Genomic DNA, 24,354 nt, shown 5'->3' on the forward strand with positions numbered 1-24,354 from the left:
AGGTATATGTGATATACATGTTATTGATGTGTACCTTACCAGCGCTCGTAGTAGCTCCTGGGTATTTGATACCGGTGCTGTTGCTCACATTTGCAACTCAAAGCAGGAACTGCGGAATAAGCGGAGACTGACCAAGGACGAGGTGACGATGCGCGTGGGGAATGGTTCCAAAGTCGATGTGATCGCCGTCGGCACGCTACCTCTACATCTACCGTCGGGATTAGTTTTAAACCTTAATAATTGTTATTTAGTACCAGCTTTGAGCATGAATATTGTATCAGGGTCTTGCTTAATGCGAGACGGCTACTCATTTAAGTCAGAGAATAATGGTTTTTCTATTTATATGAGTGATATGTTTTATGGTCATGCTCCGCTGGTGAATGGTTTATTCTTGATGAATCTTGATCGTGATGTTACACATATTCATAGTGTGAGTACCAAAAGATGTAAAGTTGATAATGATAGTCCCACATACTTGTGACACTGCCGCCTTGGTCATATCGGCGTTAAGCGCATGAAGAAGCTCCATACTGATGGACTATTAGAGTCTCTTGACTTTGAATCATTTGACACATGCGAACCGTGCCTCATGGGCAAGATGACTAAGACTCCATTCTCAGGAATAATGGAGAGAGAAACCGACTTATTGGAAATAATACATACTGATGTATGTGGTCCAATGAATGTTGAAGCTCGCGGTGGCTATCGTTATGTTCTCACTCTCACCGATGATTTGAGTAGGTATGGGTATATCTACTTGATGAAGCACAAATTTGAGACATTTGAAAAGTTCAAGGAATTTCAGAGTGAGGTCGAGAATCAACGTGACATAAAAATTAAGTGTCTACGATCTGATCGTGCAGGAGAATATTTGAGTCACGAGTTTGGCACACACCTAAGGAAGTGTGGAATCGTTTCAGAAGTGACGCCGCCTGGCACACCACAACGCAACGGAGTGTTTGAACGTCGTAATCGCACTTTATTAGATATGGTACGATCTATGATGCCTCTTACTGACTTACCACTATCATTTTGGGGATACGCATTAGAAACTACAGCATTCACTTTAAATAGGGCACCGTCAAAATCCGTTGAGACGACACCGTATGAACTATGGTTTGGCAAGAAACCTAAGTTGTCGTTTCTTAAAGTTTGGGGTTGTGATGCTTATGTGAAGAAACTTCAACCAGAAAAGCTCGAACCCAAAGCGGAGAAATGCGTATTCATAGGATACCCTAAGGAAACTATTGGGTATACCTTCTATCTTAGATCCGAAGGTAAGACCTTTGTTGCCAAGAACGGATCCTTTCTAGAGAAAGAGTTTATCTCGAAATAAGTAAGTGGGAGGAAGGTAGAACTTGATGAGGTAATTACACCCCCTCTCGAACAGGATAGTAGCGTAGCACGGGAAGTTGTTCCTGTGGCGCCTACACCAACTGAAGAGGAAGTTAATGATGATGATCATGAAGCTTCGGATCAAGTTACTACTGAACCGCGAAGGTCCACAAGGGCACGCTCCGCACCAGAGTGGTACGGCAACCCTGTGATGGAAATCATGTTGTTAGACAACGGTGAACCTTCGAACTATGAAGAAGCGATGGCGGGCCCGGATTCCAACAAATGGCTTGAGGCTATGAAATCCGAGATAGGATCCATGTATGAGAACAAAGTATGGACTTTGGTGGACTTGCCCGATGACCGGCGAGCCATAGAAAATAAATGGATCTTCAAGAAGAAGACTGATGCAAACGGTAATGTAACCGTTTCCAAAGCTCGACTTGTCGCAAAGGGTTTTCGACAAATTCAAGGAGTTGACGACAAAGAGACTTTATCTCCCGTAGCGAAGTTGAAATCAGTCTGAATCATGTTAGCAATTGCCGCCTTTTATGATTATGAAATTTGGCAAATGGACGTCAAAACAGCGTTCCTTAACGGGAACCTTAAGGAAGAGTTGTATATGATGCAACCAGAAGGTTTTGTCGACCCTAAGGGTGCTAACAACGTGTGCCAGCTCCAGCGCTCCATCTATGGGCTGGTGCAAGCATCTCGGAGTTGGAACATTCGCTTTAATGAGGTGATTAAAGCGTTTGGGTTCATACAGGTTTACGGAGAAGCCTGTGTGTACAATAAAGTGTGTGGGAGCTCTGTAGCTTTCCTCATACTGTATGTGGATGACATATTATTGATGGGGAATAATATAGAGATGTTGGAGAGCATAAAGGCCTATTTGAACAAAAGTTTTTCAATGAAGGACCTTGGAGAAGCTGCATACATATTAGGCATCAAGATCTATAGAGGTAGATCAAGACGCCTCATAGGTCTTTCACAAAGTACATACCTTGACAAGATATTGAAGGAGTTCAATATGGAAAACTCAAAGAAAGGGTTCTTGCCAGTTTTGCAAGGTGTGAGATTGAGTAAGACTCAGTCGCCGACCACGGCAGCAGATAGAGAGAAGATGAGTTCTGTCCCCTACGCATCAGCCGTGGGCTCTCTAATGTATGCCATGCTGTGTACCAGACCTGATATAAACCTTGCCATAAGCTTGGTAGGGAGGTACCAAAGTGATCCCGGTATGGAACACTGGACAACGGTCAAGAATATCCTTAAGTACCTGAAAAGGACTAAGGAAATTTTCCTCGTTTATGGAGGTGACGAAGAGCTCGTCGTAAAGGGTTACGTTGACGCTAGCTTCGACATAGATCCGGATGACTCTAAGGCACACACCGGATATGTATATGTGTTAAATGGTGGGGCAGTGAGCTGGTGCAGCAGCAAGTAAGAAGTCGTGGTAGCATCTACATGTGAAGCGGAGTACATAGCTGCTTCAGAAGCAGCTCATGAAGGAACTTGGATGAAGGAGCTAATCACCGACCTTGGAGTGGTTCCAATGACACTCTTCTGTGATAACACTGGGGCCATTGCCATGGCCAAGGAGCCTAGGTTTCACCGGAAGACGAAGCACATCAAACGCCGCTACAACTCCATCCAGGACCATGTCCAGAGTGGAGTGATAGATATTTGTAAAGTACACACGGATCTGAATATTGCAGACCCGTTGACTAAACCTCTTCCACGAGCAAAACATGATCAACACCATAATGCTATGGGTGTTTGATACATCACAATGTAACTAGATTATTGACTCTAGTGCAAGTGGGAGACTGTTGGAAATATGCCCTAGAGGCAATAATAAAATGGTTATTATCATATTTCCTTGTTCATGATAATCGTCTATTTTTCATGCTATAATTGTATTAACAGGAAACAGTAATACATGTGTGAATAAATAGATCACAATGTGTCCCTAGCAAGCCTCTAGTTGGCTAGCTCGTTAGTCAATGTATGATCATGGTTTCCTGATCATGGGCATTAGATGTCATTGATAACGGGATCACATCATTGGGAGAATGATGTGATGGACAAGACCCAATCCTAAGCATAGCACTACATCGTATTGTTCGTATGCTAAAGCTTTTCTAATGTCAAATATCTTTTCCTTCGACCGTGAGATTGTGCAACTCCCGGATACCGTAGGAGTGCTTTGGGTGTATCAAATGTCACAACGTAACTGGGTGATTATAAAGGTGCACTACGGGTACCTCCGAAAGTGTCTGTTGGGTTGGTACGAATCGAGATCGGGATTTGTCACTCCGTGTGACGGAGATGTATCTCTGGGCCCACTCGGTAGAACATCATCATGAGCTCAATGTGACTAAGGAGTTAGTCACACGATGACGTGCTACGGAACGAGTAAAGAGACTTACTGGTAACGAGATTGAACAAGGTATAGGTATACCGACGATCGAATCTCGGGCAAGTTCTATACCGACAGACAAAGGGAATCGTATACGGGATTGATTGAATCCTTGACATCGTGGTTCATCCGATGAGATTATCGTGGAGCAAGTGGGAGGCACCATGGGTATCCAGACCCCGCTGATGGTTATTGACCGCAGAGGCGTCTCGGTCATGTCTGCCTGTCGCCCGAACCCGTAGGGTCTACACACTTAAGGTTCGATGACGCTAGGGTTATAGGGAATTGTTATACGAGGTTACCGAAAGTTGTTCGGAGTCCCGGATGAGATCCCGGACATCACGAGGAGCTCCGGAATGGTCCGGAGGGAAAGATTGATATATAGGACGGATGGTTTCGGATACCGGAAGTGTTTCGGGCATCACCGGTAACGTACCGGGACCACCGGGACCACCGGAGGTGGCCCCCGGGGGTCCACCGAAGGGGGGCAACGACCCGGGAGGTAAGGTGAGCCAAGTGGGGAAGGGAACCAGCCCCTAGGTGGGCTAGTGCGCCTCCCCACTCAGCCCAATGCGTGGGGGAGAGAAAAAGGGGGGCAAACCCTAAGCCAGGTGGGCCTAAGGTCCACGAGGGGTCCGCCACACCCCTCCTCCCCCCCTTGGCCGTAGCACCAGCCCCCATCTAGGGCTGCCCCCCCCAGGAGAGGGAAACCCTCAAGGGGGTGCAGCCCCTCCCTCCCTCTATATATAGTGGGCACTTTTGGCCATTGGAGAACAGACTTTGGCCTCTCTCTCGGCGCAGCCCTGCCCTTCCTCCTCCTCCTCTCTGCCGGTGCTTGGCGAAGCCCTGCCGGGAGACCTCGTCTCTCCATCGACACCACGCCGTTGTGCTGCTGGAGTTCTTCCCCAACGTCTCCCTCCTCCTTGCTGGATCAAGGTGCGGGAGACGTCACCGGGCTGCACGTGTGTTGAACGCGGAGGTGCCGTAGTTCGGCACTAGATCGGAATCGCTGCGAGTACGACTGCATCAACCGCGTTCTAGCAACGCTTCCGCTTAGCGGTCTTCAAAGGTATGAAGATGCTCTTACCCCTCTCTCGTTGCTGGTCTCTCCATAGGAAGATCTGAATATGCGTAGGAAAATTTTGAATTTATGCTACATTACCCAACAATATCCCCGTAGCTAAGTGAAATGATAGTATTCCTCCTTCTCCTCCCATTCACCATCCTATGGAAATATTCAGTGTTACTATCACCTTTTAGTAACCAATTATCATGTGACTTCTGTAGCCAAGCTACCTCCTCTTCCATCAGCAAGCTATTTAATTCTACTAGCATCTCCACTTTTTTGCAATAAAGCTCAGGGCTCAAAGTATCAGTTTCTTGCAACTCTTCGATATGCCCTAACTCCTCCCTCAACCACTTTCTTCTCTTCCTAGCTTGACCAAAATTATTTGAGCCCCACCCTTTGAAATACTTTTTAAATCTCTTCAGCTTGATATTCATGATATCAATGGGATTACCAGAATGTACAGGTTGCATCCAGATTTTAGCCACCAAAGTATTGAATTCTGGTTTGCTCAACCAGCTCAGATCAAATCTGAATTCTCTCTTGCCAAAATTAATAGGTATATTATCATCAGTATTTAGAATCAGGGGACAGTGGTCCGAAACCTCTCTTATAATCTTCCTAAAAAAGTAAAAGGAAACAGGTGTTCCGAGGATTTGGACATGAAAACTCTATCCAGTTTCTCCAAAGTAGGACCCTATTGGTTATTAGACCAGGTATAAATGCCACCACTCATATCCACCTCACGCAAGGAAAGAGCATTAATAATGGAATTAAAAAGGTCCGAGGAGTGTCCTAGCCCCACCCTCTTGTTTTTCTCCCCAACAAATCTAAGGATATTAAAGTCCCCCCCCACAATGTAGGGGCAGGTAATGTGACTGCATATAGCCGCAAGCTCCGTCAGGAAATCAGTTTTAAACTCTTCATGCGCTGATCCATACACCACCAGAATACAACATTTCATCTTAAGAATCTTGTTCCACAACTTGAAATTCATAAGATACTTGCCCTCAACACAGTTTACCACATCAAACACATTACTTCTAAAGCCACCTAATATTCCACCCGACTTCCCTTCCGAAGGGATCCACTTCCAACTGAAAGCTTTTCCAGGATCAAATTTTCTCAAGAATTTAGAAGAAAATCCTTCTTCATAGTTTCTTGAATCCCAACAAAATCAAGCTTATAGTCTCTGACCAAGTCAGAAATATATGGCCCCATGCCTCTCTTCCCAATCCCCCTACAATTCCAAAAGAGACTAATCATTTTTTTCTGTTTTTTGGAATTGGGGTTTTGGTGCTAGGTTTGCCAGGAGCCATAGCCTTACCTGCACCATCCCCCACTTTCTGCTTTTGACTTCTAGTCACAGGTTTAGAGATAGTAATATTAACCTTTTTTCTTTGTTTCTTCCTAACCACAATAAAGTCATCAGCATCTAAGCCCTCATCTCCTACCCACTCAGTATCTAAGGGAGATGCTTCTCCAGCAGCATTGGTGATAAACAAAATTTTATCTTGCTGATTATCACTCTTATCAACTTTTTTAGCAATATTAGCTCTGGAAATCTGAAGTTCTCTTATTATATCTATGGTTTCAAAGTTATCATCAGGAATATTAACACCCATTTTGACAGCAGCAGATATAATCTCAAGATTTGATAAAACTTCAAAAGAATTACGAGGACATATGTTGTTACCTTGTAAATCTCTCTTTTGAGCCAGCCTCTCAGCTCTGACACCCACATGCTCCACATTGGCCCCCACATTCCTCTTGCTAAACCTGACTTGCATTTCCTCCCTCACAGGAGGAGTAGGAATCACTTACACTTTCTCACCAGAATTATCAGGGGACTGCACCAAATAGGACTGTATTTTTTGATTATTAGAGGTATCACTAGGACCCATCTGAGTTACCACAGGTTCACCCATACGAGCATCAAGATATGATGAGAATTTTTTACCAGAAACGGAAACAGAGCTTGGCACAATCTGCAGAGTTCACTATAATTTCATCATAGGATACCATTCCAGAGTCCACATTCCCCCCTTCCTCATTGTTTTGAATCTTTTCAGCCTCTTCTACCATAGTATTAATAAGTAGTTCATTACCCACTTCTTCACTTTCCTCCTCAGACAACATTTCCTCACTCTCATTTTGTTTTTTCCTCCTCCATGTTTTCTTCCACAGGATTCATCACCACATTTTTTCCATAACCACCTCCAGCTGTTCCTAGGGGAGCCGAAGACTCCCCCATATTAGATGGGGATGCAATATTTCTTTCAACACGAGTATCAGTATTGAACCTAGATTTTTTAGCAGCATTACCTTCCTCAGTTTCTTGCTGCACTCCAATTCTCTCTCTCGGAGGATTTTTAATCAGGATTTTATCAACAGAGAAGAAGAAATCATAAAAGTGTCCTCCCAACACCCCTTCTGCTGAAGCAGGGATGTCCTCATCATCCCTACAACCTAGCTTAATTCTAACAGATTCAGGTCTATTTATAGTTGCTTTATCAATTTCCAAGGTAACCCCCACTAGAGATCCCACATAAGCAATATTCTTCTCATGTCTCTTATCTAGAGGAATGTTACTTACATTGACCCAAGCAACATTCAGAACCCCTTTAGCCCCCACAGATTCAGACCATTTTCTAAGATTAATCACACCACCACAGCTCTTCACATTCATACTCTCAGCAAAGCAAGCTTTATCCACATCTCTAGGAGATGGAAATCTCATCACAAAGGTATTAGGGCCAATAGATCTGCCCGAGCACCTCCAGTTAGTATTGATGTAAGCGTTAAAAAATTCCTCCAGCTGTCTCCCAGATGCATGACCCTCAACCACACAAATCACAATAAATCTATTTCTATCAGTAGTCTGGCTGGGTGTGCTATGATCATGGATATAGAAAAAGCCCTTCCCCTCTGCCTGGAACCCACACATGGGTGCTACAAACTCCTATGGAAGAACAGTATTGCATATAGGGGCCACATGTCCATGAATCCCACATCTACCACAAACAGCATGAGGACAACAAATTGGCAGGTTCCCAGGATCCTTGCAAGTGACGCAAACCTCAGCACCTCCCACTAGTGGAGAGGCGTTCCTCTTGCCGGGAGTAGGATGTCGACCATCAGGAGGTTGATGAAGATGTTGCGGACGCGTCTCCTGAAGTCGCCCCCCCCCCCCCCGCAGATCCACCCGCGGCGACCTGGGTGCTGTTGTCGCCCCACTTCTCCCCGCGGGCTCCTCCTTGCACTTCCATGGCCGCCGCCTCCCATCTGGCCTTGTCAGATCCACCATGTCGTGGATCTACGTTAGAGGAGTTTTGCCCGCCGTCTTCGGCTTCGCGCGTCCACACCATGTTGCGTCCGCCTCCGCCTCCGCCACGGCCGCGACCTCCTCCAGGTCCGATCCAACCACCACCTCCGCCGCGACTGAATCGACCTTCGCCACCTCCATCTCCGCGGAACCCATGGCCACCCATATCTCGCCCTGCCATGGGTGGATTCCGCGGCGGCGATGCTGTCACCTCGGCGAATGATCTACTATCCCCTCCTACCTTCCCCTCCCACCAGCCAAAGGAAGGCGAAACCCTAGGTGGCGAAACCCTAGCTTTTCCCCAGAAGTGGCCGAAGAGGGAGGCAAGATCTGGAATGGGCGACGTTGTGGGAGTGGGTGGGGATATCACCGAAACCCTATCTCCGCTCCCTGTAGCATGCGGGCCTTCCCTTAGCGGGGCCGGGGCCTCTCCCTGCCCGACGTGTGACTCGAGCCTAGGCCCGAGAATGCCCACCTCGGGCGTGGCTTGCGACACACGGTTGCACAGGGGTACGTGGATGCTCCCCACGGTCACCCTCTCCTGCGCGTCGGCCCGAGCCGCCGACGATGAGGAGCGCCACCGTGGCAGCGCCTGCGGCGAGGGAGACGAGATGGACGTGAGGAATGTCTCCCGTGTCTCATGTTACCCATCGATCCAAGATCCATAGTTCGGAACTCCCTACCCGAGATCTGCTGGTTTTGACATCAACATTGATGCTTTCATTGAGAGTTTTGATTTAGGATCACCAGAAGGATCGATGGCTCGCTTGGTCACTAGCGATGGCATCAACACCGCTCTCATCTTCATCCGACAAGCTCGGAAACCCTAAAGCCTTGACTTCAAGCCTCCTCCCCGACCTTGTGTCCGGGGCGACGCCCACCTTGGATCTGGCCTCGAGCATGGATCCGACCACGGCGTTCAAAGATCAGGGGTCAAACCTGGCCAAGAACACTCCCTGTGTCAGTGTGCCCGAGATCAACTTCACCAAAACTTTACAGAATTATTCGGTTGATCTCTCATTGTCAAACGAGACGCTGGCCTGGATCCAAACTAGGGAAATTACGGATGACCCGGCCTTGACATATGTTCGGATAGATCTCGAGGCAGGTCACGGGGAATTGGATTTCCCACCCACCACCCACTTGATAGCCACTATCGAAGATTTAACCGATATGATGGAATTCTCCTCGGATGAGGCCGAGGATATAGATATGGATGTCGATGCAACTGCTCTTCCCACAACAGGACGATGGACCACCACCCCCACCTACGATGTGTATATGGTGGACACCCCTGGGGATAAGGATGACGCCGCCATAGGGAAGAGCGGTGCCGACACCCCGATAAAGAAAAGTGGCGACGAGCATCCCAAGCGCCGGCTGACGGGGTTATAATTAAGGGGTAGGCCTACGGATCCGTTTCCATAGGGCCCAGCTAAGTACCTGTCAGGACATCAATGTCCTACAAGTCATCGTGATAGTCTCAACCTCATTCGGTCATTGTGTTGTCACTCGGTCACGTGAGGTCATTCGGTCTGCTTTGCAGCAATCGGACGCTCCCAGCACTCGGTCCATGGCAAGGCAGGGACAATGAAGGGACTGCAACATCCAAGGACTCAAACACATGCGTGAAGGCCCATGAAGACCCGCTTTACCAGTAACACCAGGGATTAAGGCTGTCGTTACTTGTAACTTCTCTCTTTATTATCATTTATTATCATTCATTGCCTTGTATGGTGCTTGGCCGGTCCTGGCGACCACTATATAAGCCACTTCGGCCAACAGTTCAAGGTTCAACACTTGTAATCTTTTACACCCTCTATAAGCAAACATCAGCCTCCACGCTCGAGACGTAGGGCTATTACCACCTCCGAGTGGGCCCTGAACTCGTAAATCTGAGTGCATCCACTACGCCTAGCTAGACTTCGCCCCCTAGTTCGTACCCCTAGTACAATTGTCAGGATCATTCCCACGTCAGTTGGCGCCCACCGTGGGGCTGCGCTTCTAGCAAATTCGGCACAGTTGGAGATTTTCCACACTTTCGCCATCATGATGACACTCGGCATAGAGATCCTCTTTGGTTCCCTCAAGTTCGTCGTCGACGATTCGGCGTGGCTGCAGGATACGCCACTAGACACCGATGCCCTCCCTGCGCGAGGTTCATCGCACTTCAGCACGGTAGCGCACGGAGTCCTGATCCGACAACCGTCAGTGCCGTATCACTCGGCATCGCCGCGACCCGCTGCCTCCGCTGCTAGCGCTCTGGGCGCTCGTGGAACTAGTGATGGATCAAGCATGTTGTGGCCAACCAGGCCATCTCTGGACAGGTGGCCATGCTCAGTTCCGATGAGCCCACCATCAACCTCTTCCCTTCGTCGAGCGAGGAATCACTCGGCGACTTCGACTGCAACAAAAGCAGGGGTGCAGCCGAGATTCTGATGGTCGACACCAACAGGGGAAACAACCCTGACCACGCCTCTAAGAACTCTAACGGGCGTGACGACAGGGAGCGTCGCCACGGTGACGACCACCACCATATTCCGCAGCCACTCACCGAGCAATGTGACTAAGTGTAAGTCACGGGATCTTGTATAACGGAACGAGTAAATACACTTGCTGGTAACAAGATTGAAATAGGTATGCGGATACCGACGATCGAATCTCGAGCAAGTAACATACCGAAGGACAAAGGGAATGACATACGTGGTTATATGAATCCTTGACACTGAGGTTCAACCGATAAGATCTTCGGAGAATATGTAGGATCCAATATGGGCATCCAGGTCCCGCTATTGGATATTTACTGAGGAGTACCTCGGGGCATGTCTACATATTTCTCGAACCCGCAGGGTCTGCACACTTAAGGTTCGGCGATGTTTTAGTATAGTTGAGTTATATGTGTGGTTACCGAATGTTGTTCGGAGTCCCGGATGAGATCACAGATGTCAAGAGGGTTTTCGGAATGGTCCGGAGACGAATATTGATATATATGATGCCTTCATTTGGTTACCGAAAAGTTTTCGGGCATTACCGAGAATGTACCGGGAGTGACGAATGGGTTTCGGAAGTTCACCGGGAGGGGGGCAACCCTCCCGGGGGAATCCCAAAGGACCCAGGGGTGGCGCACCAGCCCTTAGTGGGCTGGTGGGATAACCCAAGAGGGCCTATGCGCCAGGAAAAGAAAAACCAAAGAAAAAAAGGTGGGAAGGAAGAGAAGGACTCCACTTTCCAATCCTAGTTGGACTAGGATTGGAGTAGGACTCCTCCTCCTCCCTGGCCGGCGCACCCTTGAGGGCTTGGCCCTCAAGGCAAGCCTCCTCCCCCTCCCTCCTATATATAGTGGTGATTTAGGGCTGATTTTAGACACCTTTTGCCACATGCAACTCAGATCTAGACACCATAGTTTTACCTCTAAATCGTATTTCTGCGGAGCTCGGGAGGAGCCCTGCAGGAGTAGATCCTTCACCACCACCGGAGCGGCATCACGCTGCTGGAGAAATCATATACTTCTCTGTCTTGCTTGCTGGATCAAGAAGGCTGAGATCAACGTCGAGCTGTACGTATGCTGAATGCGGAGGTGTCGTCCGTTCGGCACTAGATTGGGACGGATCGCAGGACGGTTCGCGGGGCGGATCGAAGGACGTGAGGACGTTCCACTACATCAACCGCGTTTCTTAACGCTTCCTGTTGTGCGATCTACAAGGGTACGTAGATCCAAATCTCCTCTCGTAGATGGACATCACCATAATAGGTCTTCGTGCGCGTAGGAATTTTTTTTGTTTCCCATGCGACGTTTCCCAACACTACAGGTATCTCCAAAGGTGTTTGTTGGATTGCATGGATCAGGACTGGATTTGTCACTCCGTGTGACGGAGAGGTATCTCAGGGCCCACTCGGTAATACAACATCACAACAAGCCTTGCAAGCAATGTGACTAATAAGTTAGTTACGGGAACTTGTATTACTTTATGAGTAAAGCGACTTGCGGGTAATGAGATTGAACTAGGTATAGGGATACCGACGATCGAATCTCGGGCAAGTAACATACCAAAGGACAAAGGGAATAGTATACATGATTATGTGAATCCTTGACATAGAGGTTCAGCCGATAGAGATCTTCGTTAAATATGTACGAACCAATATGGACATCCAGGTCCCGTTGTTGGTTATTGACCAGAGAGTGTCTCAGGTCATGTCCGCATAGTTCTCGAACCCGCAGGGTCTGCACACTTAAGGTTCGGTGACGTTTCGGTATAGTTGAGTTATATGTGTTGGTGACCTAAGTTTTGTTCATAGTCCCGGATGAGATCCCGGACGTCACGAGGAGTTCCGGAATGGTCCGGAAATGAAGATTGATATATAGGAAGTTGGTATTTGGATTCCGGAAGGTTTTTCACGCATTGCCGACAGTGTACCGGGAGTGACGAATGGGTTCCGGGGGACCACTGGGTGGCCCACCACGCCCAAGGGGTCCACGTGGGTTTATTGGATGCACAATAAGGCATAATGGGCTGACAAAGTCATCCAAGGAAAGCCCATGAGGAAAAAGTGGAAAATTCAAAAGAGGTGGAAAATAAGGAAGGAGTCCTAATCCAAGTGGAATTGGAGGAGGGCTCCTCCCTCCTCCACTTCGGCCGACCCAAGGGAGGTTCCCTTGTGGCGCCAAGGCTTCCTCCTCCCTCCTCCTATATAAATTAGAGGTTTAGGGCATTTGAGACACAACTTTGCCACGTGTTGCCCTCTCCTCTAGATCGTAGTTCTTCCTCTAGGTCGGTTTTCCGTGGAGCTCGGGGGAAGCCCTGCAGGAATAGATCATCACTATCACCGGCGCGCCGTCGCGCTGCTGGAGAACTCATCTACTTCCCCATCTCTCTAGCTGGATCAAGAAGGCGGAGATCGTCATCAAGCTGTACGTGTGCGGGACACGGAGGTGCCATCCGTTCGGCACTTGATCGGGACGGATCACGAGACGGTTCGTGGGACGGATCATGGGACGGTTCGTGGGACAGATCGTGAAGACGTACCACTACATCAACCACGTTTAATAACGCTTCCGCTTAGCGATCTACAAGGGTATGTGGATCCGATCTCCCTCTCGTAGATGATCATCACCATGATAGGTCTTCGTGTGCATAGGAAATTTTTTGTTTTCCATGCAACGTTCCCCAACAGTAAAGACATATGAGAGGTGAAGAATAGAAAATGATTCCACATATTGGTTGGTGTGCGTATATGGCAATTCCATGTTTTAAGCCTTCTACGTTGATATTATTGCTTGATGACTGTGAAGGGAGAAGAAAATGGAAAAGAATCCATAAAATATCATGGTGTGGATGTGCAAGCTTGTGGGATTTTCAGACGGATGCGCCATTGATGGTGGTTGCGAGCTTGGCAGCAAACTTGGATCAGGAAGGTAGAGATGGTGGGTGTGAAGAGAAGGAGGAGGAGCATGAAGAAGAGTGCTTCAGGGGTAGAAAAGAAATCAACAATGCTGCTTAATGTGGATTACGATCCTAAAGATGTATGGTTGGGACAATTACGCACTAGCATATTTATACCCTTGTGGTAACACACAAGCTTATTAGTTCAAATTTATTTGTTTCAAGGGATTTTGTACGGATGTTGTATGTTGCACTTAAAAGAATGCTCTAAAAATAAATATTTTGTCTCCACGTCTTCTTCTGCACTGCATAATTATATTGTCCATAGATAACATACTCCCTCCATCCTAAAATAAGTGTCATCGATTTAATACTAAATTAATACAAATTGTGTATTAGATCAGCGGTACTTATTTTTAAACAGAGGGAGTACAAAAATAATACATCTATTACCAATGCATACTTGAATTCTAGTCTATAAGAATTAAGTGTTGAGATATGGAGGAGCCTTCATAGGCAAGAGGTGAGGTGGTGTTAGCCTACGGTCGGAAGGTGGGCCATGAGGGTGGGTGAAGACGAAGGGGGGAGTAATAGGATGTCGCATGCAGAATTCAACTTGTGTGAAAATATGTAAATGAATGACATATGGTCCCTACTATATCATTCACTAAATAAACTAAAAAATGAATTATAGATACATATACACATGTTGCCTAATTATCCATTTGATTTATTCACTAATACTGAATCAAGCATGTGCGCGCGAGGGAGGGAAGAGGAGAGAAACATTGACATTTTTCATGCTTTGGATGACCAGTTTTATTCATAGCTTTTGTTTGTCGTGAGAACACATGTGTGTGGCACTGTCGTTGTAGAGCCCGGGATGAAGGGTGGGTCTGGTATAGAATCAGGAGGTACTAGCACAAACATAGGAAGGTGGTTGCCGCCCTTATTCGTTGATGTTGGCCGACCAAGGCATCGTTGATCGTTGGCTCGCTTTAAACACAAGTTGATGGATTTTGTGGTAAAAGTGGGGGGTTGAGAGTGAGTGGGATAGGGGTTAGGGTTGGTATGTTTAGTTACAGATTTGCCTTCTTGGCCCCGGGGACGTGACAGGTGGCGCATACCTCCTCCCCATTGATGACGGTGATGGAACGACACAAACACGGGGGAGGGGGTCATGGCGGCAAGCAGGGCAGGCATTACGAGGGAATCCTCCATGATGGTCCATGAGGAAGTACGGTGTAAAGGAGAAAGGGTGCCATGGAGAAATTATGGTGGGTGTCATCATGTTTTAAAGGAGAGGGCTCCAGCATGAAATGTCCCGCTACGGCTTGAAACCGAGTGGAAAGGGAAGGGTCCGACTGAAAAAGGAAAGGGTACGTACGGTCATGGGGTGAGGTTTTATGTTGGAACCGTGTGTTGGAAATAACATCATGAATAGTCCGGGCAGCTACGTTTCTTCCTCACATGTGTAGTGGGTTTGGGAAAACCGGACTGTTCAGACGGTTGAATTTTGAGGGAACATGTTGGGTGCCCATTTGATGTCGGAACACGTCCGGACGTATGAAGAAAAAAAAAAGCTTTGACTTTGAAGACGACTTTAATTATTTCTTTAATTCATTTACATGCATTGTTGTATGTATCTATCCGTTGATAGTGTACGGTGGATCTCGACATATCTACTCCAGAAAATTGAAGAACAATGAAAATATTGACAAAACGAACAAAGCCTTTTACCTTTCCGCTTATACCAACCAAAAACCATGTAACATAATGTTCTTTCTCTTCTTCTCCTTTCGCGCGGGTGGAGGTGCTCTTTCTCTTTCTATACACAATGTTCCTTCTTTCTTTCAGGTAGAAAGCCAAGCCATGGATAGTTGGAAGCAGCAGCTTCGGCGCATGCACCAATTAATTAGCCGGCCACCGACTATAATAACCCACCATTACCCGTCCCAAAGTACACGAGCGGAATGATCACGCGCATATGCAATAAACGGCATCATCGGCAACAGAACCAGTGATGATACGGATGCAGTCTAGTGGCCGACACGAGCAGGGCCCAAAAAAAATGGCTGTTGGCCACTAGACACTAGAGATAGACCTAAGAGCATTTCCAACAGAGGTTCAAAAACAGGTTTACGTGTTAAAAAATGAGAATTGTTTCCACCTGGCGCGCCGGCCCATTCGACCGGTTGCGCGCGTGCCGCGCGCCTCGCTGACAAATGCTCGCAATATTTTTTCGTCAAATTTGCTGCAACCGTGTAGTTTTTTGATACAAACGTTTTTTATGTAGCTTTTTTTTCTCGTGTAAATTTATTGCAACCAGCGTCATATTTGCTGCATATACGTTTGGTTGCAACTCCAGTTCATCGATTTTTTCGTTATAATCGATGTTTTTTACTTTTGCTACAACCGTGTTAATTTTTGCTACAATCGACATCATTTTTTGCTGCAACCGTTCACTAAAAAAGTTGTATACACGTCCACGTAGATATTTGTTACAACCAGCGTTTGACTTTTGCTACCACGCACCATCAGATTCGTTTTTTTGCTACAATCACGTAGATATTTTTTTGCTATAAATTTTATTTTTTGTTGCAACCGTTGAAAAAATTGCTGCATCGCGACGAATTTTGCTGCATCGGAAGAAAAAATGTTGCATGGAGATCCAACGGTGCGGACGCGCGGGGGTTGATGGATCGGGCAGCCCACACGCGTTTCGGCCGGCGCGACGGCGTAGATCACTCCGGTAAAATGAATCGTTTTTTGGCGTTGAACAACTTCAACAGATATTGCAAAACACCGCACGCGCAATTTTTTTAGACACTAACTAAAAAGAGCTATCACGCTAGCAATTTAAGACCCTAGATCGCGTGCTTCATAATTTATACTGTGTGTTTTTTTAACGCGCGTTTTTAGACGTCTAAAAAACAATGTTGGTCTTCCCGTAATAAAAATGCTACAATAACGTGCTAAATTTTTTATTGTCCGCTGAACTTTTTGTGCGTCTGTTAGAACGGCAGCAAGAAAAAAGAAAAATCAAACGGATCCCTAGGGCATGTTTATCCGGTACTCCGAGGGGCCAAACGCGAAGTGAGCAAGCAGACGCGAGTGGTGACGCCAGGGGGGGCCGCGCGGCGACGAGGAGCCACGAGAGGCTAAAACGGCCCTTGGAAGGAGCAAGCGCCACATGGGCTCGACGTGGCCGCCGCCCGTGGCCCCCGCGAGTCGGCCGGCCCGTCCTCATCCCCGCCTGGGGCCCAACCGCCTGCGAGTGCCCGGGCGGAAAGACGACAGCCATGTCACAGCTCAGCCTCAGCCCTCATGCCCCATCTACTGATCCTAGCTAGGTACGCTCGTCGTCGTCGTCGTCGTCGATCATGGCCGAGTCTTGGCTTCACGCCGCGTTGCTATCCGGGGAAGGCCGGGGATGATCGACCGGCGGCTTGATCCGTCCCACGTGGCCGCGATTAGATTAGGGTTTAAATTATTACTGTACTGCGAGTGATCGATCTGGCGTGGCAGTACGCAGTCAGCGAGCGGCTCTGTTGTTGGAGCCTTGGGGGGCTGGCAGAGCCACATATCCATGCCATGCGTGTAGGTGAGAGGAGGACGTGGCGAGCAGGGTCGGGGTTATCGGCTCCTAATTACTATTCCCTCCATTCTACGGAGTAAAATATAAGTCTTGCTAGAGATTCCACTAATAGACTACATACGGATGTATATAGACATACTGTACAATATAGATTCATTCATTTTGTTCCGTATATAGACTTCTAATGAAATCTCTTAAAAGACATATATTTAGGAACGGAGAAAGTACTATTCCCCCGTTCTAAAATAAATGTTTTAAGTTTAATATAACTTTATCCTAAAGTTAGTAAAAACTTGAAACAATTATTTTGGGACAGAGGGAGTACCATGTTTGACAATAGCATACTAGTTGCGCCACTGGCAGCAGGTGTGACAATAGCATACCAGTTGCGCCACTGGCAGCAGGTGTGACTTCACCACTAGCATACTAGCTGCGCCACTGGCGGTAGGAGTAGTCTTTCTGACTCAAGGGTCGTTTACTATTCTTAACATTGCACTTTTGAGCACTTTTCTGCTGACTGGATTCTGAGTGCCTTTTGCATGGTGACCTTCGGAGTCTCGGAAGAGCTACATGCTGCTGCTGGTAATATTTTCTAACAGGCCTGTCATGGCATCGAGTGTGAAGATCTACTGTAATCTTATTGATGGAGAGGGACATTTGCATGTTCTTAACATGCACTTTTGTGCACTTTTCTGCTCCTAGATTTTTAGTGCGCTTTTTGCATGGTGTCCTTGGGTGTCTCTGAAGAGCTACATGCTGCTGTTAGTAATCTTGGTGTCTTCTGCGTACTTTTACTCGACCAAGGGCCTAATATAAGAATGACAGCCTAATATAAGAATGACAGTTTTTTTTTCTCATGGGAAGGTAGAATTGCATATGTCAGTACGGAGAGTGGTATGTCAGATGAGGTTCTGGCTTGAAATAGATGTACGAATTGTTTTCACATAGATGTATGAATGCATAAACGAATCACAAATTCAGGGCCCACTGCTGGTGGAGAAAATGAAGTGTAAGAGCATATTTAAAAGACCCCGTATAAAGCCAACCACAAAAGTCATTTACAGTTCGCGGAAACATAGTTTTACGGGTTGGCGCGGGCGCTGACAGAGTCACACCCTGCAAATCGGGTCCGTAAAAAAAGATATTCGCAGAAGATGCTTTTTTTACAGTCGGCAAAGCAGGGTCTCCTCGGGCGACACCGCGTCGACCCCGCAAACCGAAGACTTCGTAAATCAGAATTACTAATGTACAATATAAGTAAAATGTCAATATTACAATACAGCAATCATCCAAAATACAATAATTATTTAAATCACCGTAGCAAACTAAATAATTTAATACAAAACTTGTCCCATATACAAATCACACATGAATGAAATGAAAAAAAATGGAAAAATGAAATGTGTTACTGCCCATCCTTTGCCAATGGTGCTCGATGAGATCCCTCTAAAGTTAACAGTAGGTGTTTGCCTCGCAAGCTCGAACAATTCTTACAAAGAGGGATCTGCGCATACGGTACCTTCTTCGGAAGAGGTGCGGCGGATGTGTTGGATTGGCGGCAAAGTAGTCTTGCATCATCATTTCGTTTCCGAGATGGCGATTTCGAGGAATGCAAAGATGGACGACGGTCGATCCTCGCCGCCTCTTTCGGTTCCCGTCTTGGTGCTCCTTCACGGCAAGGGCCATCACGAAACTCTGCTGGCGAAATGTGAGAAGCATCGTCTCAACATCCGAGTCATCCGAATCGGATGAATCCTCGAGCAAAAACTTTTCGCACAGGCTTAACTCCATCTACGGCGGTGGCTCTCCGACTGCGGTGGATTGGTGGATCCGGGGGAGCCGGTGCAGCGGCTCGACGGAAGAGGGCAGGGGCGCCCGAGCGGCGCGATTCACCCCGCAGATTTGGCGGAATCGCCGGCGGCGGACTGGCGGAACAAATGATGGGGAGGCGGAGAAAGAGGGTAGGAAAAGGGCGCGGGCTGAAATGTACGTCCCACCAACCGCTTCCCTGGGATACAGGGCACCGTATAGGCAAGGCGGAAACCTGTGTTTTCGCGGGCCTCGGAGGGGATTTTGCCGCGCCCTCAAAAAAGTTTACGGGTCGGACGTGTTTGGGGGTGTGATCGGACAGCGTTTTCCAAGTAGACTCGTATTTTGGCGGTTACTTTGCGGGTCGGGGCATTATACGGGGTCTGCTAGAGATGCCCTAAAAGCATCTACGGTCGGAACTTGCAAATCCGGTCTCTCAAACGCCCGCGGACGCGCCCGGTCACTGGCCGGAGGTGTCCTCTATTTATCCGTCCGCGCAACCACATTCCTCATTTTCTTCTTCATAGGTCCGATCACTTGCAAGTGATTGGTGGAAAGGAAGAGAGAGAGAGAGAGAAAAGAATGAATAAAGAAAAGACCACTACAAGAAAAACACTCAATTATGACCAAAAATAATGACGATGGTTTAACTGGTCATTGATTCATGACCAAAATTCCAAAATTAGTCATGGCAAGTCTAAGAGGGTCCAAAGTCCATTACGTTATGACCTTTTGCATCCACTAGGTCATGATCATTTGCACAAAATGGTCATTAAGGTATGTAGAATTATTTATGATCATATTTCAATGCTAACATGACCATATATAAGATCATAAACATATGCGTGGAGGTGAGTGGACGACACCTCATCATTTTTGCCTATGTGTCATGTATAGAGAGCAAAAATTTGTTTTATACGTATATGGATAAAGTAAATGAGATTAGATAAATACCAATAAATTATAATTATTCATTTTAATATCCTAAATATTTTAGAAAATACAATATAATTACCAAAATGAAGAGCAAGTAAATAAAAATTTGGGGTTGTTTAGTAGAAAGCTTTTTGTGTAATGGAAGAGAAAGATTGTCCATAGGCAATCGAATATAACATGATAGATACTTATGATGTGCAATGTGGGAGGGGCATATGCTAACACACTTTCCGTACATGGATCATATGCACTTATGATTGGATCTCTCACAAGCATCCGCAACTAATAGAAATCATTAAGGTAAACCCAACCATAGCATTGAACGACAGGTCCTCTTTACTCCTATATGTGCAGAACTCCCTTACTCGGGTGTAAGTTTAGGGACAACTTCAAAATATTGCACAGTAATTATGAGATAACTTTCAGGTTTAACAATATTCAATTTTTGTGAAAGAGAGATGCAAAACAAAAATTAGTAAAGACAACAGAAAATAAATTAAAAAGGAAAACAAAAATAAAAGCACCCCCGGTCCAACTCGGCCTCGGTCCACCTGACCAAACGACCTAGCCGGCCAGCCCAACTGGCCCCAACTAACCCACCCCACTCCCATTAACCCCCACTTCCCGAAACCCTAACACACCGACACCCCCCGCTCTCCCCCACATCGCCTCTCCATTTCCCCCTCACCTCTCGATCCCATCTGGGTCGGGGAGGGGCTCGACCACGCCGACGCCGTCGCCTCGCGCCACCACCGCCGGCCTCCACGTTGCCCGTCACCGCCGGCTCCCCTCCTCCACATCGGGCCAGACTCCATCGCTGGACTACGTCGACCCCCCAAGCCTCTGCTACAACTACGACCGGTGGTGAGCACCACCCCGAAGTTCTCCCTTCCTCCCCCAGCTCCGGTCTGTCCCGCTACCGCAACCCGTCGTGGCCTTGTCGCCCCTCGCCGCTTGTTGTGCCACTCGTCGTCGCCCGTGGCCAAGACCGCGCCCGCTCCGGTTCCCTCTCGCCACTCGCCCTCGCGCGCGCTGCCCCTCCTTGCTGGTTTTGCTATGGCCTCGCTGGCCCGCGCGCTCGTAGCTTCCTCCGCTGCACGCAGCCTCGGCCTCCCTCGCTCGCCTCTGCGCCGCCCGTGCTCGCCGCCTGGCCCGCGCGCGCCCCTGCCCCGCCCGCGTCGATGTTGCCACCCCGGCCTCGTGTGCCCCCTACCTGTTGGGTAACGTAGTATAAATTCAAAAAAATTCCTACGCATATTCAGATCTTCCTATGAAGAGACCAGCAACAAGAGAGAGGGGTGGGTGCATCTTCATACCTTTGAAGATCGCTAAGCGGAAGCGTTGCTAGAACGCGGTTGATGGAGTCGTACTCGCGGCGATTCAGATCGTGGTGTGATTCCGATCTAGTGCCGAACCACGGCACATCCGCGTTAAACACACGTGCATCCCGGTGACGTCTCCCGCACCTTGATCCAGCAAGGAGGAGGGAGAGGTTGGCGAAGAACTCCGACAGCACGACGACATGGTGTCGATGTAGAGACGAGGTCTCCCGGCAAGGCTTCGCCAAGCACCGTGGGAGGAGGAGGAAGGAGGGGAGCAGGGTTGCACCGAGGGGAGAAGAAACGGTGTGCAAAACAGCCCCAAACCCCTCGCTATATATAGGAGGAGGGGAGGGGGTGCCACCCCTAGGGTTTCCCCCTAGGTGGTGCAGCAGCCCCCCAGATGGGAGGTGCGGCGGCTAGGTAGGGGGAGGGGGTGGCGCACCCCTAGGTGGGCCTTAGGCCCACTAGCGCCTAGGGTTTCCCCCCTCTCTCTCTCCTGCGCCTTGGGCCTCTTGTGGGAGGCGCAACAACCCACTTTGGCTGGTTGCCCTCCCCCTTTTCACCCATGCTACCTCTTGGGACTGGTGGCCCCTACCGATGGACCCCCGGGACCATTTCCGGTGGACCCTCGGGACCATTTCCGGTGGTCCCGATGGTCCCGGTACGCTACCGGTGACGCCCGAAACATTTCCGGTGTCCGAAACCATCCATCCTATATATAAATCTTTACCTACGGACCATTCCAGAGCTCCTCGTGACGTCCGGGATCTCATCCGGGACTCCCAACAACTTTTGGTAACCTCATATAACATTTCCCTATAACCCTAGCGTCATCGAACCTTAAGTTGGTAGACCCTACAGGTTCGGGAAGCATGCAGACATGAGCGAGACGCTCTCCGGCCAATAACCATCAGCGGGATCTGGATACCCATGCTGGCTCCCACATGTTCCACGATGATCTCATCGGATGAACCACGATGTCAAGGATTCAATCAATCCCATATACGATTCCCTTTGTCTGTCGGTATAGAACTTGCCCGAGATTCGATCGTCGGTATACCTATACCTTGTTCAATCTCGTTACCAGTAAGTCTCTTTACTCGTTCCGTAGCACGTCATCCTGTGACTAACTTCTTAATCACTTTGAGCTCATGATGATTTTCTACCGAGTGGGCCCAGAGATACCTCTCTGTCACATGGAGTGACAAATCCCGATCTCGATTTGTGCCAACCCAACACACACTTTCAGAGGTACCCGTAGTGTACCTTTATAGTCACCCAGTTACATTGTGACGTTTGATATACCCAAAGTACTCCTACGGTATCCGGGAGTTGCACAATCTCACGGTCGAAGGAAAAGACACTTGACATTAGAAAAGCTTTAGCATACGAACAATACGATCTAGTGATATGCTTAGGATTGGGTCTTGTCCATCACATCATTCTCCCAATGATGTGATCTCGTTATCAATGTCATCTAATGCCCATGATCAGGAAACCATGATCATCTATTGATCAACGAGCTAGCCAACTAGAGGCTTGCTAGGTACACATTGTGATCTATTCATTCACACATGTATTACTGTTTCCTGTTAATACAATTATAGCATGAATAATAGACGTTTATCATGAACAAGGAAATATGATAATAACCATTTTATTATTGCCTCTAGGGCATGTTTCCAACAGTCTCCCACTTGCACTAGAGTCAATAATCTAGTTACATTGTGATGTATCGAACACCCATAGCATTATGGTGTTGATCATGTTTTTCTCGAGGAAGAGGTTTAGTCAACGGGTCTACAATATTCAGATCCGTGTGTACTTTACAAATATCTATTAGTCCACTCTCGACATGGTCCTGGATGGAGTTGTAGCGGCGTTTGATGTGCTTGGTCTTCCGGTGAAACCTGGGCTCCTTGGCTATGGCAATGGCTCCAGTGTTATCATAGAAGAGTGTCATTGGACCCGACGCGCTTGGAACCACTCCATAGTCGGTGATGAGCTCCTTCATCCAAATTCCTTCATGAGCCGCTTCTGAAGCATCTATGTACTCCGCTTCTCATGTAGATGCTGCCACGACTTCTTGCTTGCTGCTGCACCAGCTCACTGCTCCACCATTCAAAACATACATGTATCCGGTCTGTGACTTAGAGTCATTCGGATCTGTGTCGAAGCTAGCATCAACGTAACCCTTTACGACGAGCTCTTCGTCACCTCCATAAATGAGAAACATCTCCTTAGTCCTCTTCAAGTACTTAAGGATATTCTTGACCGCTGTCAAGTGTTCCATACCGGGATCACTTTGGTACCTCCCTACCAAACTTATGGCAAGGTTTATATTAGGTCTGGTACACAGCATGGCATACATTAGAGAGCCTACGGCTGAAGCGTAGGGGACAGTACTCATCTTCTCTCTATCTGCTGCCGTGGTCGGTGACTGAGTCTTACTCAATCTCATACCTTGCAAAACTGGTAAGAACCCTTTCTTTGAGTTTTCCATATTGAACTTCTTCAATATCTTGTCAAGGTATGTACTTTGCGAAAGACCTATGAGGCGTCTCGATCTATCTCTATAGATCTTGATGCCTAATATGTATGCAGCTTCTCTAAGGTCCTTCATTGAAAAACTCTTGTTCAAATAGGCCTTTATGCTCTCCAACATCTCTATATTATTCCCTATCAATAATATGTCATCCACACATAGTATGAGGAAAGCTACAGAGCTCCCACTCACTTTCTTGTACATACGGCCTTCTCTATAAACCTGTATGAACCCAAACGCTTTAATCACCTCATTAAAGCGAATGTTCCAACTCCGAGATGCTTGCACCAGCCCATAGATGGAGCGCTGGAGCTTGCACACTTTGTTAGCACCCTTAGGATCGACAAAACCTTCTGGTTGCATCATATACAACTCTTCCTAAAGATTCCCGTTAAGGAACGCTGTTTTGACGTCCATTTGCCAAATTTCATAATCATAAAAGGCGGCAATTGCTAACATGATTCGGACTGATTTCAGGTTCGCTACGGGAGAGAAAGTCTCTTCATAGTCAATTCCTTGAATTTGTCAAAAATCCTTTGCGACAAGTCGAGCTTTATAAACGGTCACATTACCGTTTGCATCAGTCTTCTTCTTGAAGATCCATTTATTTTCTAT

This window comes from Hordeum vulgare, chromosome 3H (assembly GCF_904849725.1).
Source record: "Hordeum vulgare subsp. vulgare chromosome 3H, MorexV3_pseudomolecules_assembly, whole genome shotgun sequence".
NCBI lineage: Eukaryota > Viridiplantae > Streptophyta > Magnoliopsida > Poales > Poaceae > Hordeum > Hordeum vulgare.